Source organism: Echinops telfairi, unplaced genomic scaffold (assembly GCF_000313985.2).
Source record: "Echinops telfairi isolate 266 unplaced genomic scaffold, ASM31398v2 ScPeMD7_6;HRSCAF=24_1, whole genome shotgun sequence".
Taxonomy (NCBI): Eukaryota; Metazoa; Chordata; class Mammalia; order Afrosoricida; family Tenrecidae; genus Echinops; species Echinops telfairi.
The window spans coordinates 6023866-6043231 of record NW_022103903.1 but is presented as its reverse complement, the minus strand read 5'-3'; the positions used below and the strand labels follow the sequence as shown (position 1 = coordinate 6043231).

At 34.5% G+C, this 19366-nt stretch overlaps 1 non-coding gene across 1 annotated transcript; it reads left to right on the top strand.

Annotated features, from left to right (window-relative positions):
• The first annotated feature begins 6583 nt into the window (after nt 1-6583).
• LOC115868125 lies at nt 6584-6721 on the top strand. Its single transcript, XR_004045433.1, has one exon. It is a non-coding gene; the product is annotated as a small nucleolar RNA SNORA47 (small nucleolar RNA).
• The last annotated feature ends 12645 nt before the right edge of the window (nt 6722-19366 follow it).

The window sequence follows — 19366 nt, the reverse complement described above, 5'->3', positions numbered from 1 at the left end:
CAACATATGTACTAAAGTGCTGGACACAGATGACGTATGTACAGATTGTGATGAGTTGTATGAGCCCCTAATAAAATGATTATTTAATTAAAAAAAAAGAAATAGTTGATACATTGTATGAAGTAGAATTTAATCAAAGAAAGACTGCATTCATGAGGTAGAAGACCTATCTCTCAATATTAATCTACTAGATAAAAAATTCAGGGGGAAAATGAAATGAAAAGAAAGCTTACATATTATGGGTCATACTTTCAAGATGTAAAATTTACATGCAATCACAATGCCAGAACTGGAAGAAACAAGCAGAATAAAAAACACAGAAAAATGTTGAAGAATTGTTGTAACAAAATTTTCCAAACATTCTCAAAGACAAAACATACCTTTAAGAAGTTGAATAAGACTCAAACAGGATAGAACCCAAAACGAAATCACCAAGGCAGAACAAAATCAAACTTTCCAAAATTAAACACATAAAAGAAACCTAAGAGCAGCTCATGAAAAGTTAAAATTACCTACCATGAAGAGCCAGTATGACGAATCTCTCTGATTCAACAGAAAAGATGTGGTCATGAGTGTGACGGGGTGACATGTATAAAGCTCTGAAAGTAAGAAATTGCCAGCCAGAATCATATATCCAGGAAAAATGTTCTCTGATAAGTGACACTGAAATTAGGACACTTCCATAGAAACATAAGTCAAAGATCTTTAACCAGCTGTGCAAGAAATAATCAACAGAATTATTTGAACAGGAAACGAACAAGAGAAAACAATAACTAAGAGTAATTAACATGATAGAACTATCTAAAAATGAATCAAAATTTAGAAGAATCCAATGTAAAACAAAATTACTTAGAATAGAAAACCAGATATCAATTTTTATTCAATGCTGTTTCACAGAAGAAAGAGACAGATAATAAGGTTCCATATGTCAAAAATGCCAATAAGTCAGTAAGAATATTAGTGGGACTGATTGAAAGATTCAGAACATTTATAGACCTTTCAAGTGATTAGGTATATTACAAAATTAAACAGATTAATTTAAGCTTGGAAAGAAAGCCTCATCAAAATTAAAGTGAGGGAATCCTAAAAATTTAGTAGACAACGAAACAAGAACAAAAACTTAAAATGACAAATAAACCTGCAAAAAAAGGAATCCAGAAAAAAAGAACCATAGAAACCTGCTGAACGACAGCACACACACACACACACACACACACACACACACACACACACAGGACAATGACAGCAATACCTTCTCATCTACTGATAACCACACTGAATTTGAATTATTTAGCTATACTTGTTTAGAAACCAGTAGCAGAATGGGTAAGAAGTTAGAACTCAACAGCATACTATCTACAAAAGACATACCTTACACAAAACCAAAAGTTAACTAAAAATCAAAGGGAGATAAATGTCAAGTGAATGGCAATAAAAATAGTATAAGTGGCAAAATTATGTTGGCTAATAGAATTTATGGTAAAATAAACAACATAAGGGACAATGAAGGGCATTACCTAATGACTTAATTGTCAATTGAGCAACAAAATATAACCATAATAAATATTTATGCATCCAATAAAAAAATCTCATAAAACATAAATTAAACTTTAAAAGAATTATATAGAGAAATGAACAATAGTAGAAGACTTTAATATACTACTTTCCATGAAAATCAAATCAGAAAGAAACAACAAAAATATAGAAAACTTAGAAACACTATCAACCAACTTGACCTCATAAATATATATAGAAGACTACACCCAACCCAAACAGAATGTACATTAATTTCCAGTACACATGGAACATGTACCAGAATAGACTCCCATTAGAGCACAAAGCAATCCTCAACATTTTAAAAACATTAAAAGATTACAAATCATCTTCTCATATAACAACACTATAAAATTAGAAATCCAAAATATGAAAGAAGATTAAAGGAAAAACCATTTATACAGATATGAAATAAAACAATACTTAAAAAATACTACTACTACCAGAAGAAATAAAAAGGTAAATAGAGTAATTCCTTGGCTGAAACAAGAATAAATACACAACATAATGAAACCTTTGGAAGTAAGTTGTTTCTACTGGGTAGTCATCAGTTGTCTGTCATTTTACTTGCTGCCCATGTATTCATTTGGCTCTGCGACCAGAAGCCTGTTGTCTTGGGTTCATCAGTCTAACATCTGATGCATAAATGTGGAACTGCCTGGACTTGGGACTTGCGTGCTTCCATAATTCTGTGAGCTGTTTTCTTGATATAAGCTTCTCCCTATGTGTACATACATCAACTATGCTGGTTTTGTTTCTCGAGAGAAAGAAATCAGCTAAGTCAATAATTAGACTCAGCAGGAAATTACTTTAAACCAAGAGAAACTTAAAGCATCCCCCTTGCTAATGGGGACCAGACAAGTATGCCCTTTGTTGTCATTCATATTCAATATTGTTGTCACACAAATAATGCAAGAAAGGAAAAGTAAAGTTATCCAAATTATCAACTCTATCTATTGGCAGAAAATATGATTCTATATATAATAAATGCCAATAAGTTAGCAAAAATTATTGGAACTATTTGAGAGGTTCAGCAAGGTGATGGAATACAAGATCACATATGAAAATTAGACTCTTTTATGCTAAAAAAGATAGCTCTAAAATGAAATCAGAAAAACAACACAATTTACAGTAGTTATCCAATAGAAGAAATACTTAGGAATAAATCTAACCAGAGAAATAAAAGACCCATAAAAAGAAAATTATGAAACCTTACTCCACAAAGCCAACATTGTTTTCATTTTCATAAGTGGAAAACTATACCATATTCAAAGGGATAAGAATTTTTAACATTGTGAAAATATCAATACCACTCAAAGTTTTCTACAGATATAACTTAATTTTGATCCAGAGCCTAACATCATCTTTAAAGAGATTTTAAAAATTAACTAATAAGCAAATTGATATGGAAAGAAAAGAGACATCTGGTAAAGTGAGGCACAACTTATTTAGAACACAATAGGAGATTTTCAATTCCCAAGCTCAAAATCCAGTACACAGCCATAGTAGTCAAAACAGCCAGATAGCGATTCAACAACAGACATATCATTGAGAACTTAGAAGTAAATCCACCCACCTATGCACAGCTGATCTTTAAGAAACATTTTAAATGAAGAAGGGATAGCGTTTGAGGGAGATGGTGATTGCAAAATTGAATATGTATTTGCTAAAGAATGAGACAGGACCATATCTCACACTATATAGAAAAAAAAACTCAATATGAATCAAAGAACTGTAAAGATCTTCACTGAAAAATTACGGACAAACATGAGGGATTTAATACATGCCATAAATGCACTACCAAACATAACCCAAAGAATGACAACTGTAGAAAAGATGTAGATAACTGGAATATAGGTGATAGATAGATAGATAGATAGATAGATAGATAGATAGATAGATAGATAGATAGATAGATAGATGATAGATAGATGATAGATAGGTTGATAGATAGATAGATATATAGATAGATAGATAGATATACAGATAGATAGAGATAGATGATAGACAGATAAACAGACAGACAGATAGACGTAGATAACTGGAATCGACATGTATATATATGTACATATATATATGTATATATATATATCCAAAATAGCAAAAAGAGAACCCACATCATACATTGGGGACAAAATTGATGAAGATATATTGGACAAGGTTTAATGTCCAAAATTTACAGAATATTCAATGAAAGAAAAGAAATTAATTCAATTAAAAATGGGCAGAGGATATAATGGACATTTTGCCAAAGAAGGCATACATTTGGCCAAGAAACACATGAACTGGTCAGGGCCATTAGCCATTAGCCAACTAACTAATTGCCATCAAATCAGTTCTGAACTCATAGCCGTCACCCTATAGAATAAAATTAAACTCTAGGGCTTGAGAGACTGTAAATCTTTCCAAGAGGAGACTGCCTTGCCTTTCTCACATGGATGGGCTTGTGGAGTTTGGCTGCTGACCTTCCCTTAGCACCCTAACACGTAACCCACTAAGTCACCAGGGTGCCCTTAGCCATTAGAGAGAGGCCTATGTAGGAGTATTCCACATCCTCAAGGAAACATCTTCTTCTTTTTTAAATCATTTAATTGGGGGGCTCGTACAACTCATCACAATCTATCCATCCATCCATTGTGTCAAGCACATTTGTACATTTGTTGCCATCATCATTTTCAAAATATTTTCTTTCTACTTGGGCCCTTGGTCCCAGCTTCTCATTTTTCCCCTCCCTCCTCTGCCCTCCTTCCCTCTCTCTTTTTAATTGTAGCAGTGCTGTTACCTGAGTAAAGAGGCTGCATTCATGCTTTTACCAATGCATTGCTGATCACAGCAGATTCCATCATGGAGAGCTTTGCATTGTGTTAGACCACATCATATGAAGGTCTCAAATGCTAAATTACTAAGAATTCTGGTGCAGCCAAGTTGACACAAAATCTACCTACCATACTGGGAAAATATGTTTGGCATAGTAGAAGCTAGGTAAAATAGAAGATCGGCAAAAAGGAGATATTCACAAGTTGGATTGACATAGTGGCAAGAACAAGCTCTAACAATTGTGAGGATGATGCAGAACCAGGTAGTGTTTCATTCTGTTGTTTATAGGGCAGTGATGAATTGGAATAGACTGGACAGCACCTAACAGAAAGAATGACAATAACAGAATACCACAAGGGGATATCTCTTTTTTTTTTTCCGGGGATATCTTTAACAGAAAGTTATTTTCTCAATTTAAGGGTCTTGAAGTACAAATTCTTTCCTTTCTATTACATCTGGGGATAGACACTTGTCTCTTCATACTGTTTTCTAGTTATTTGAACTGCTTCATGTGGTTTGGCATTAATCTTCCCCCATCTCTGCTTATTTGTTTATTTGTTTGTTTAATCTCTTTTATATCTCAAAATAGGTACTGAAAATATAGTCTGCACTAATCCTGCCTCACAGAGAATCATGGTACAGGCAAGATGACACAAAATTTATTACACAAAATAAAATAACAAATTGATTATAACCCCAGTCAGAGTTTTATAACATGTATTTTTTGGGGACACAGTTCAATTCCTAAGTGTCTTTCCTATGCTATGGTATTGTAATTTAATACTCTTGTTTGATTGTGATGAGGCGCTATGGGAAACAGCTCCCCAGGATGTCCCCACATATGTGCCAAACCTAAGTTGCTGACTAGACACTTGGAGGTCAACTACTTAAAGGTTTTCTGCCTGAAGGTTATCAACTTCTAGAGCAATCAGACCCTACAATATGTCCCACCCTAAGTAGAGCCCACTGCCTTTTGATAAGGATAGTGAATTGTTCCCCTGAAGGAGAACCCAAAGATACTAAAGTCAAGCCAACTCAAGGATGTCCAAAGTTAGGCTGCCATCTTGATTCTAGAGCCCGCCTATCTTGCTACATGTATGCCTTCCTGTCACATGTATGCCTCTAGTGCCTCCTCTTGCTATTGTGAATATATCTGTAGCTCGTCCCCCTCCTGCTATGCATATGCCTATTGTACAACCCCTTCCTCTTATGCATGTGGTTACCTGTAATTAGGGGGACTTGGATGCCCCCTAAGTGTATGTAAGCCTTGGTTGGAAATATATTCTCTCTTGCTGCATAGACCTGGCTGCTGAGGTCATACCTGTCCAGAAGGTGAGCAATTGTATGCTTTATCATGTCTAATGTCTCTTTATTTTTGCCCCTCAATTATACAACCACCCCTTGGAGCCATTCAATTATAGGGGCTGGAACCTTACAAGGAGCAACAAAGACTTTTTAGACAATTTAATATTTATACCCCAATTCATAAAAATGTCCACATGGACTTTTTATTGAGACACTGTCATAGTTACAAACTTTGGTGTATTTTTGTGTATTTTTTTAAACTGGAAATCAATATCAGCTCATTTAAACATCCATCAAAATAGTTTATTTACATTCTTGTTTGAAGTGTCAATGAATTGCAAAGATCGGCTTGAAAATAAAACTCCACTAGGAGATCAAGAGAAAATGTTGAATGCTTGCTTTTAATTTATTCTTGTTATTTTTTAATACAAGATAAATTATTTTATTTGTTTTTGTATATGATTAGGCCTTGCTTTGCTTTTCAGATAGAGCTATCCTTTATTCCTTTATATACTTTATTACATTCTTCTTTTGATTATAGCATAAAAGCAGTACTAAAAACAAGAACTCCAAAGTTCCAATCTCAGAGAATGAAAGTAGTCATCTTCAAAGCCAACATTTTGCTGAGCAGATTTGAAAACAAACCAGCATCCCTAAGGAGTCATTAAGCATGCCTTCTCTTTTCATGCTTAAAGAGCAAAGAAAATCTCTTCCTGGTAAGCACTATTGAGAGCCATGACCGTCTGGTGGCTTATTTCATTAAAAATAGCTGCAATTTAATTTTCTTTATTTTTACAGATGCCCCAACAGCTGCAATGTACTATAGCACTTATATGTGTGGTTGTGATAAATTAAAGTTTATTTTTATGTTGAAAATATAATAGAGGCGTTTTATGTTAGAAAGTAGTGGAGGACTGAGAAGGTGAGGCAGCTCTATACCATGCTGCCGTCCACTGGTTAAGGCCTCCAAAAGTGAAGGGTCGCCAGGGCAGAGGATGCCCCTCTGCCACCTTCAGAGGGGCAGTTCCCTGCTGGCTGACACTGAAAAAAAAGAAAAGAAAGAAAGTGAAAATTTCTTTTTTTCTTTATGTTATGACACTTCAACCAATGGTCAAACTTATGCTGAAGACATCATCCTTGTGAAACCCCAGAGATAAATATGTATGAGATTTTATGTTATTTTTAAAGTATCTATTTCATTGCATTTTAGCCAGGGTAGACTAGAGAAGCAAATTCATAGACACTCCTATGTGTATAGGAAAGAGCTTTACATAAAGAGTAATTTTATATTAAGAAAACATCCCAGCCATCCACACGGCCAATACCAGTCTGTAAATCCCTCTTCAGACTTACACAACACTTGCAATGATGCTGAATGAGTGAAGATCACAGGCCAATGGTTGGAAAGTCTTGTGGATCCAGTGGCGGTGGTGGAACCATCTTAGCACTGGCATGGGTCTCCACATGGCCCCTCTAGCTCCAAGGCTCTGGCTGCCATCAGTATAGCTCCATTGGGCTTGTCCACAGGAATGTCTTGCAGGCAATGAGCATGTGCCCTGACTCCGGAGAGCTATTTATCTACTTATCACCTCCAAATGAGGTCATCAAGCTGCAACCTGATTGACAGGCTAAACTCCACCCCTTCACTCTTAAGTCTCAAATTGACAGCAGATTAAGTACCTACCATATAGCCCAAATCAATAGTTCGAACACACCAGCCACTCTTGGAGAAAAATGGGGCTTTATACTCCAGTAGCTAGTTAAGGTCTTGGAAATTCACAGAAGCATTTCTAACCTGTTCTATAGGGTCATTATGAGTCAGCATCAACTAGATGGCAGTGAGTTTAGTTGTCTAGTTTTATATTTTCCAAAAGAGCAAAACTACCCATTTACATACACATCTTCATTTTTAGATACGACATTTCCAAAGTAAAATAATTTTTAACTCAATTTGATTAAAATACAACCACATGTGCAGGCATGATCCTTTTGTTGCTAGTTGCTTGTTGAGTATATTCTAACTCCTGATATTTAAAGCATATGTTCACTTGTTAGTAATTTTTTATTCAATATTCCCAGATTGGATTATTTCTTTTTCTAAAACAATTAGAAACATCCTAAATTCAGGGGTGAGATAGTTTATTGTGCCAGCCTGGCCGATAAACCCAAGTGGGATTAACTGAAGGGCAGAGAGATAAATGGCTTGGTGAACCTCGCCTTTCTTCTCTCGCTCTTTGATCATTGGACCAGTGTGCGGCTGCCTTGCTTGTTCTGTGCCTCAATTTAAAGGCTACACTATCTGTGGGACGCCTAGCCTGTGGACCGTGTCACTGTAAATTGAGGTCCCTTTAAGACATCTCTGGAGCTGGGGACTGGCAGTTGGTGACCTGCCTTGCGATTGGCTGCTGTACTGACATAGCCTAGCTCTCTCTATAAATAGAGGAAGATCTGGCAGCAGACTAGACTTGAAGGACTGCTAGTCTCTCACAACTCTCTCTCATGGGAGTGAGTTGCATTGAGCCATTTGTAGTGCTTTCTAATTTAACTGTTTATTTCTTGTATTATGTATTTATCTGTATATGATTTAAGAGTTAATCTCTTGTTATATATCTAATTATCTTTATAAATAAATATATTAAATTATCAGCAATTTGGTTTCATCACTCTAGAGAACCCTGTCTAACACAAGGGGACATGTGTACATGTGAGAGTGAACTATTTAGTTACTGAGCCTAATGGGTACACTCAGCCTAAAGCTTGTCAAGACTATTTTACTATGTTCTCTATGTAGTTCTCCCCCAGTCTTCATAAGTAGGCCTCTGCCATCTCGTGGAACTGCTTTACTATTGCTTGACAGATTCTCCTTGAACATTATTCTATACTTAATTATAAAAAAGTAAGTATAATATTTTATCAGGCATGTTCTCATAACATATTTGTTTAATGAATGTCAACTATTATCACAATTATTGGTATTAATCCCATCTACATATTTCTTCAAAAATCTGAACATTTGGCAAATATCCTCCTATATTATTATTTTATTTAATATTAAATTAGAATATTTGTTATTTAATATTGTTAAATGGCACTAGTTTAGTTAATATAAAGCAGTGTATTGAATAAATAAATTCTAAACTATATGTATATTTCTCTATAACTAATTAATCCAATGATTAATGTTATGGGATTCTAATTGAAAAGTTGGAAATTCTTGTTTATAACTGTGATAGTTACATAGTCTGGTGTCAATTGATACTATGGGAACAAGGTTAAAAAAACTTGAGAGGATTAAGAGTGAAGGGGTGGAGTCTGGCCTGTCAATCAAGATATAACCAATGAGGCCTTTGTGGGTATGGATTTCTCCTGAGAATTCTGGGAAATCTGGTTTTTCCTTCTGGGAGGCAGAAGACTTCTTTCTCTCCGCTCACTTCCTTGGGGACGCTAAAATGACAAGGCTGACTCCCTGCAAGTCATCGCTGAGGAGAAGCCACATGGACAACCCTCATGCAGCCAGAACCCTGGACCTGGAAAAGCCATGTGGAGACCCCTGCCAGCGCAGACATGCTTACAAAGCAACTGGATCTAAAGATTTTCTATCAACTGGACTGTGATCATCCTACATTCAGCTTCATTGCATGTGTTTTGTGAGTCTGAAGAGGACCTTATAGATGGAATCAGACATATGGGCTAATATCAAACTTATGGGCTTGAACTGGACTGGGTTGGGATGCTTTCTTAATGTACAATTACACTTTATATAACACTCATATATATATATGAGTTTCTATTGATTTGTTTCTCTAGTCTACCTGGACTAACACAATAACATAAACACTTGTAAAATTTACTATTTTCAACATTATTTAAAAGTATCTTAAACTTGAGATATCACATTTACATTTTTCATGACCAATAAATCAATAAGTATATAAATAAAAGTTATAAATTTTTTAGTTCTAAATTTAGAGTATTTTCTTATTTTTTCCTAATGTGTCTACAATTTATTCTTCACTACTGTAATAGAGTGACTCTGTTTGACACCAATAGAAATAGTAATCCTAGATATAAGAATCAGCACCAAACTAGTTACTATGGAAATGTTAAAAAAAAAAAACAAAGAAAGATAAGCAATTCTCTAACCTATCCACCATTTATAACATCAGTAATTCTCCTCATGGTGCCCTTTCTTTACTGTTTTTTAAAGTTCCCACTGGCCTTTGATCTTCCTGCATTTGGCACCATTATATGTGCTATGTGAGTCTGAAGAGGAATCTATGGACTAGTATTGGACATTTGGGCTAATATCAGATCTATGGACCTGATCTGGAATGGGTTGGAATGTTTTCTCAATATACATATGTATCTATGAATTTGTTTCTCTTGTCAACCTCGCCTAGCACACCCTACTTCATGCTATCTAGTAGTCTCTCACGTCACAACTCTGTATATCTTAAATCAAGAAGGTCCAGTGTAGGAATATCAGGTAAAAAATTCACATTGCACTCCACACAGAAGTCTCTTTTCTTTTTTTTAATAAATAGTTTTATTGACAAATGTATCACATGGCATACAATATAATCATTCAATCAACTTTTAAAATGTTGTGGAATCCTCACCACAATCAATTTGAGAATATTTTCTTTTCATAATTATTTTTGTTGGCCCTTTATCAATCTCCCACACACTCTTCTGACATTCCCTTAAGTCATAATTAGTTAAGTTACTGTCTCCATAGATTTATCTAACCTGTATTTCATGTATAGGAAATCATAAGAGACACAAATAGGAAACAAACAAGTGAACAAAACCAAACAAAATAACTAGACAAAACAGGAAAACCTGCATAGAAAAGAGAGCAGAATATATTAAAAACTGAAACAACTTTAAAATGAGTCAAAAGGGAGATCAAATGATAAAGTATTGTATTTTAACCGAATTACATCTTTCATAATCAACTTTACAATGCTATCTGTCTGATAATAAGGCTATTCACATCCCTGAACTCTGGTCAGAGAGGTTTAACCAAAAGTATACTCCCAGTTATGTGAACAGAACAAGGGTATACTACATGGTTTAAAATAAGGAAAGGTATGTATCAGTGTTGTATCCTTTCAGCATACTTCTTCAATCTATATGCTGAGCAAATAATCTGAGAAGTTGGATTATATGAAGAAAACTGTGGCATCAGAATTGGAGGAAGGACTATAAACAACCTGATTACATGCCTTGCTTGCTCAAAGGGAGGAGGACTTGAAACACTTGCTGGTGAAGATCAAGGACTGTAGCCTCCGTATGCATTATGTCACAATATAACAAAAGACCCCAAAGGCTCACAGCCTGACCAATATGTAACATCACGGTAAATGGAGAAAAGTTGAAGTTGTCAAGGATTTTGTCTTGCTTGGCTCCATATTCATGAACATGGGACAAGTCGTCAAGACCTCAAAAGATGCGTTGCATTAGGTCTATCTGTTGCACAAAACCTCTTTATATTATTGAAGAGCCAGGATGTTACCTTGAGGACGAAAGTGCACCCTTTCTAAATCATGGTATTTTCCAATGCCTCATATGCATGGGCCTTGAATACTGAAGATTGAAGAATTGATGCATATGAATTGTGGTGCTGGAGGAGAATATTGAAAAACCTATGGACTGCTAAAAGGACAAACCAATTCGTTTTGAAGGAAGTGCCACCAGAGGGCTCCTTGGAGGCAAAGATGGCAAGGCTTTGGCCATATTGTTAGGAAAGATCAGTCCCTGGTGAAGGCCATCATTCTTGCTTAAGTGTAGGAGCACTCAAAAGGAGGAAGGCTATCAACAAGATGACTGACACAGTGGCTGCAACAGTGGGCTTTGGTGTGACAAAGAGTGAGGATGGGGCAGAATGATGCATGCTTCATTCTGCTGTGCATAGGGCTGCTATGGGTCAGAACAGACTCTATGGGAACTAAAGAGCTCATTGAACATATGGATCCTATAGCAAAGTGTGGTGAAGAAATCTGATGGTGATCATCTATCAGAAACAATAGCATCTGGGGCCTTAAAATGCTATCTTTAAACAAGCACCCTTCTGAGTGACATGCCAGCTAAATCTGCTTGTAAATACACACCATTCTGTGAATCCAAAGATTTTACATTGTAATTTCCAAGTCCAGAGGAACGAATAGCTAGAGCTAAAACTCTGAACAGCTACTTTGCAGAAGGCGATGGATGACTGACTGAAAACCTAAAATCCATTTGCCATGTTCTCTGGTGGATTAGCTTTCTGTGAGTCATCTCTGATTGTTGACCAGGGACGTGACTAGTCTTGCTAGCAGACAGAGTTCATTGGAAAACAGAATAGGGCAGTTGTAGCTAGGTTAAAATGTAACAGCTTATCATTTGTTCTCCCTGTGACCCATTTTAAATTTCTTCCATTTTTTTATTGTTTTCTGTTATATTTTCAGCTGAGGTTCTTCTCTGTTTTGTTTTGTTATTGTTATATTTCACTATTTATTGTTTTTGTAAGTTTCTCTTTATAAGAAATCCAGGATAGGTAAATCTACAGACATAGTAGTTGGATTAGTAGTTTCTTAGAGTTATGTCAGAGGAGGTTGGGCAGGAATTGGGAGTTAATATTAATGAGTACAAAAAATTCTAAAATTGACAGCAGTAATGATTGCAAAACACTTTTTAATATGTTTAAGTCACTAAATTGTATATGTGAATTAAATATCAATATACTAAATTTTTATAAATGGATCAAAAATGCATCATCAGAGTTCTTCACCACACTTTGCTATAGCTCCCATATATCCAGTGGTCTCTTCATGTTTTTTAATGCTGTTTTAGGAACCTATAGGATAATTTTACTTGGTACTATATGGTCCCTGAGTTAGAAGTTACTCAAGAAATGCTTTAAACTTTTAAAATATAATTCAGCTATTTTTATTATGTGTACATCTAGAACTGCTTTTCTGTACACACTTTTTCAACTTTCATAGTTATAGAAAATATTTCTATATTTGAATATTTTTGTATTACTCATCATTGCTCTCTTTCAGATCTAGAACAAGGGTCTACAACATGTCTCATGGTTACCTTCATTGCATTTAATTTTTTAAAAGTTAGATCATAAACGAGTAATATATTTTAGATTCATGCTGTTTATTCAATTGGGGATATAATTATGGCTCATAGCACATTTAATATTTATTTTAATAAATTTTGCATTAGATTTTATTATGCTTTATGATACATTAATTTAAGTTTTTATCTATTTTTCTGTAAGTGAATTATTTAAAATTGACCACTCTACATATGTACAAATAAGATAATAAGCTATCAATCATAAGATAATTAGTGAAATAAGCATATATTAATGAAGTTAGAAATGTAAAATGAAAGTTATGACTTGAATTTTAATTGTTTTGCAGTAATTTGGGATGGAGTACATTTTTAATAATTCCATTCTATTTTCTTCCTATATGTGACTATTTCTACCTGAAAGACAGCATTTTAATATGGCTCTGTGAAATCTATACCAATTTCAGTAATAAAAATACCACAATCCTCTTGCTAATTGGATATATTTCAGAGGTGTTTAATTAATATATTTTTATAGTGTGTTTATAATAATCTCATTACTTGTCAGAGTTACTTAAATTGGCTGTTATGTTTGCAACACATCAGGAATTAAATGTATTAAAATAAACAGAGCACTACTTCATAAACATTTTTTATTTATCAAAGAGGTCAAAACCATAAATTGAAGGAACATTTTAATCTCAAAAGAAGGTAAAGGCATCACAAACCTCTTTGAGTAAATGTCACGTTGGCCACCTCTTCTGATGACTTGAGAGATGGAGAAGCTAACAGCACATCAGCACAAGCTGATTGCCAGGAAGCAGAGCTTAGATATAGCTCCACTTTAATTCTCTTTACCGTATTTTGACACCAACCATTCCTCTCACGGCACTCTATTTCTTTGCTGAATTCAATTATTGATTGCAATGATCACACAGAAATTACAGACAATACTCACACAAATACTTCACACAAAATGTGAAGGGTACAGTTATTTTTTCCATAATTCTGCTCCGCAGGTATGCAGAAAGATATGTCTCTCTCTCTGGTCCACAATCTCTCAACTAAATGGTCCATTGTTCTTTGGCTTATTCCTTGGGCTAGGCAGCCAGGCCACCCTCTGTCTCACAATGTTACCATTGTCCCTCCACTCTGTAATATTGCAAGAAATAATGAAACAGATGCTCTCTTCCTTAGAGTCTTCTCCACCTAACTTGCATGTTCCACCCAGTCATTTGATTGGCATTACTAGACAATGGATAGAAGAATAATAACAAGCAATTTCACTCCATATATGTGCATATGGTGTATAAAATAGAGAGAGATACTGGAACAAATGTTTTAGATTAGACCTAATAGAAGTCCATGATTTAAAAGTCAAATTAGATTTATTAGTACCAAATAAATACATAAAAGGAAAATAAAGATATTAAAATGAGATAATGCCATCAGCAATGAATAAAAAGCTATAATTAGGTTTAATCTTAACACCTTATTTGTTCTTCCTTTTGACCCGTTTTAAATTTGTTCCAGCTTTTATTCTTTTCAACCAAGGTCTTTCTTTGTTTTATTTTGTTATTGTTGGGTTTTATTATTTTTTATTTTTCTTTTTGTTTTTATATGAAACCCAGGATATGTAAATCTATAGGACTAATAACAAGATTAGTCATTTCTTGGGGGTTATGGCAAGGGGAGGTTGGATGGTAATGGTGCGCTAATTGTAATAAGTAAAAGAAAGAAGAAAATATCAAATTGTGGTGATGACTGCTCAAATCTTTTTAATATATTTAAAGTATTCCATGGTGTTATACATGAACTATATGTCAATAAAACTATTAAAATTTTAAAAATCTATTGTATTTTTTATACCAGTACAAAATGACTTAGATAAATGTACAGATAATAGATCAAAAGGTCACAGATAGTGAACAGGGTTCTTTCTCTGAGTTCCTCGATGTGCAGAGCAGGTAGCTCCATAGGGTTTTCCAACTGCCCCCTTTCAGAAGCACATCGGCAGGCATATCTGTTTAGATGCCTTTGATTGGACTTGAACTCCCAGCCTTTGCATTGTACTCAAGTGCTTAATTATCTACACCACTCAAAAGCCCCATCACAATAAGGCTAGAACACAATAAGGACATCCTGAGAAAAGAAAACTAGTGGCTAATGTCCTTTGTGAAGATAAATGAAAACCAACTTTGAATTCTATTAAAAAAATCATTGCATTATTATTATGTATGTCAAAAAGAATTGCTACAAAATTAGAGAAACTTTATGAAACAAAAAATATAAAAATGTGAAACTATTGTTTCTCCACACAATTAGACATATACACTTATGAAAGTGGTATTTTTATCTCTATAACCCATTTTGGAAGAATTCTGCTTATGTTAGTAGTTTGGCAACATCGAGGGACACAAATCATTTTCTTTTTAAATGTCCTTTGAGTATTTAGAAGAAGAAATATGAAAGGACACGTTTAAAACGATACGATGGGTCCAGTAATGTTTACCAATGAAATTCTTGTAGGGCAGCCCTTGGTACTGTTGCAAAATAAGAAATTTCATGGTTCTGATTGGAGGGGAAAAGTTTGCTTGCTGCAACTCCACTGATCTTTTTTCTCACCAATGCAGTTTTCCATTTTTTGAAAACATCTTTTTAGTAAAACCTTACACTTACCTTGTGTCCTTTGAAATTATCCATCATTATTACCCATAACAATTTTTTTAAATGCTCATACATTTATGAGCTGATCTTTTTGTCTTAATTTTAACTTTTTGCCTTAAAGCGAATGCTCCTGGAAGCTCTGTTTTAACGGACCCTGCTGGGCAAGTTCTTCTGTATCACATAGGGTAGCTATGAACTTCAGTATTTTGAGCATACACAATAAAAGTAAGTAATGATCATAAATTTGCTTACTCAACTGTGAGTCCACTGGGAAAAGAAATGGTGTCCACTGGGAAGAGATGGTTAGGTTAGCATACCTCATTCACATATTTCTAATGAATTAAATCTGTGCACTGGCTTGTACACAGTGTTACACATCATCGATACAAGTATTCAGTTTCTTGTCTGAGCAGTCATTGTAGTTGAGTTAGGCTACATGCAGTGACTCTGGCCAAACATAAGAACATAGTGACTATTATTGCTTCTATACAGACTTTTTAATTGCTATTCTTTTTTAAGTTCCTGTTCTTGCCTCAGAGAATATGTTGGCCCTGAGCCCAGATTGAAGTCCTAACCAATTGTATGAGCAAAGATTCCCAGTTGACCAGATCTCTTTGAAACTGTACTATGGCTAAGAAACACATGGCTGAAGAATATATTGAGAATTACAAGTCTATTATTTCTAAAGCAGAGGCTAACCAATTCCCACTGTATCAGAAATATAGTTAAATCTGTCAACACTTTCAACTATATTACAGCCATTTCTTGCATTGAATTTATTTGATGTCTATATTAATAATATTTTAATTTATATATTTTATATATATTAACTATATATATAATTTATACATTTAGTTGCAACCATTAAATATTTGGGTTATGAGATTCATGGTTCAGACATTCAATTTGGATAAGCATACACCTTTTTAGGGGTCATTGACTTTTACATACACTTGATCTTGGTGTTTCTTTCATGTTATTAGATACCATGACAGTAGAAGATATGATCATACATAATTCATAATTGTTGATAGCAAGGTTATGCTGGTTCAAATAATATACAACAAAATGCTGTGCATGAGACATTGTTGTGATTGGAAGATTGATAGCGAAAATCTAGTCCCCACATACACAGCATATCACCATATCAATGACATATTTCCTATTTGTTTTTATCTCTATATTTTTCTCCCAAACACTTTCTTCCAAAATGTTTCCCTCACAAATAACTGTTAGTGCTAGAAATATTATTATTATCAATTTAAATAAAATTTCCATTGATGTCATTGTGCAATAAAGTCATTTAGTCATTGAAGTGTGAATTATTATTATTTACAAATGAGGGATCACTTTGATTAACTATTTTTTTCTGAAAAGATTCAGTGATTTTCATAATTCAAGTCAATCTTGGACTTTGGACATGCTTTGACATTTCCCCCCAAAATATTGCCAAATTTAATTTAGCATTTTTGTTTGTTTCTTTGTGATGCTTGTCCCTAACTTTAGGATTTAAGCCAGTAATATTTTTAGAATATTTGTAATTTTAAGAATTAAAACCAAGGTTTTGCTAATCTCAGATAATAAATTAAATTTTTCTATTTTCAAAAACTGTTTGTCTCATATTCGAGTTATTCTTCCTTAAATGTTCACTAGTTTGACCATCTGAGCCTGGTGTGTGTATGTTTGTGCATGTGTGTGGAAGATGACTTTTCTATTGTTTTTTTGTTGTTCGTGAATACTGAATTTCTTATATGTCCAAATTCTTCTCGAGTCATCTTTATGTTTTCTTCTTAAATGGAAAACTGGGATAAATCAATTCCATGATCAGTCTTTGTCTAATGTTAGCATTATGTCTACACCTCTTTTAGCTACAGCTCTCAGTTCTCCATCTACTTACACCTTCACAGAGGAAGACAGCCTTATCATCCCTGCAGAGCAGCTGCTAGGGGTCAACTGCTATCCTTATGTTGGCATATGCTATGTAATTTAGCAGATCAGGGGATTTATACATTTGATCCTATCATATTTAGACAACATATTATCCACAGTGGATACATTCCAAGCCCCCAGTGGGTGTCTAAAGCAATAGAGAACCGTTCCCTATATAGTCTGTGTTTTTTATTTCTATACACGTCTGTGATAAATTTCAATTTATAAATGAAGAAGAATAAAAGATCAACCATAACAACTAACAAAATAGAGCAGTTATATGAGTATCAAACATTGTATAAAATGTTCTTACTATCCACAGCAGACTTTTTTCCTTCCTTTATTATGGCAAGAAATTTCATTTTTCTTTAATAGGAGCACTTTATGGCTTATCTTTGACATATCTGAATTATCAGCATCGCTACTCTTTGTTTTAACCATTCTCCAATTACGAGCAAGTTTCAGTTTCTTCTGTCATCTACTTTTATTGCTCTCTTTTTTTCTTTCATTTTATTATTTTATTGACTTTCTTCATGAATAACAGTCTTAAGGTCTTCCTACAGCTCATTAGATCTTCTGTCATTAGTGTTCAGTGCAACAAATCTGCTCATAAGATGTTCTTGAAATTCAGGTGGGATAGTCTCAAATTCATATTTTGGCTCTTGTGGAATTTTCTTCTAATATTCTTCCATTTTATTTATACTTACATAGGAGCAATTGATGGTATGTTCCATAGTCAGTCCCTCACCTGGCTTTCACAGCTGTCATTGAGCTTCCCCATTATCTTTTCCCACATATGTAATCAATTAGGTTTCTGTGTGTTCCACCTGGAGAGGTCCATGTCCATATTCACTTTCGTGGGTTTTTTTTTTTTAAAAAGGTATTTGTTATGCACAAGTCATCGGTCTTAAAAAATTCTGTCATGAGATCTCCTAATTTGTTTCTATCGGCAAGTTCATATTTTCCAGCTACTGTTCTGTCCTCTTTGTTTCCAACCTGTGCATCCAATTGTCAATAATGATCAATGTGTCCTGATTTCAGACTGGAATCATTGGTCGAATTCTTTAATTTCTTCATCACTGACTTTTGTGGTTGGTGCATAAATTTGAATAATAGTTGTACTGATTTTATTTTCTTGAAGGTGGGAAGATATAATCCTATCAAAGATATATTCCTATCAAAGTCAAAATCATCCGTCATTAAGGATTTTGCAATGTCTTTTTGACAATGAATGCCATGCCATTCCTATTGACTGTGTTGTTTCTAGCAGAGTAAATCATATGATTTTCTGATTCAAAATAGCCATTAGCAGTCCATTTCAGCTCACTACTGCCTAGGGCATTAGCATTTATGTGCTCCATTTCAGCTTTGACCACTTCCAATTTTCCTAGATTCATACTTTGCAAAATTCATATGATCCAAGTTCTGATCATTAGCAGAGTTTTGGAGCAGTTTTTCCATTCCTTTTTAATTTTGTTTTTCCTTACCTTGAATCCTGCCCCATCAGCAAATGATGATCCCAGAGGTTTCACTTCTACAGCCCTTATATGTCAAGTGTTCTCTGGTCCAATGGGCCTGTGCTCTGGCACTCTCACGGATAATGTTATTTCTGTTTATCAGGTCTTCAGCATCTGACAATATTTAGAAGCTATGGAGAAAGTATTCAGCAGCTTCTTCCTCTGCAATGGGGAGCAAAGTACTTATTTGTCTGATCTTAGTGTGGAAGCTGTGCTTACACCAGTTTACTTTAGGTGATCCTGCTGGCATTTGAAATACCAGTGACATGGCTTCCAGCATCACAACAACACACAAGCCACCACAGTAGGAAAATGGATAGACAGTGGTGCTTAAAATTGGAGGCATATATTTTACTATTTAGTGGACATGAAGATTTAGATAACATTTTTTAAAAGTATGCAAACTAATCTATTGAGATAACAATAATCTAATAAGAACAGAGCATTGACTATGTTTTCTTTGTTTTAATGTGAAAGATTTTTCATTTTTTAAAGCATATGATAAAGTA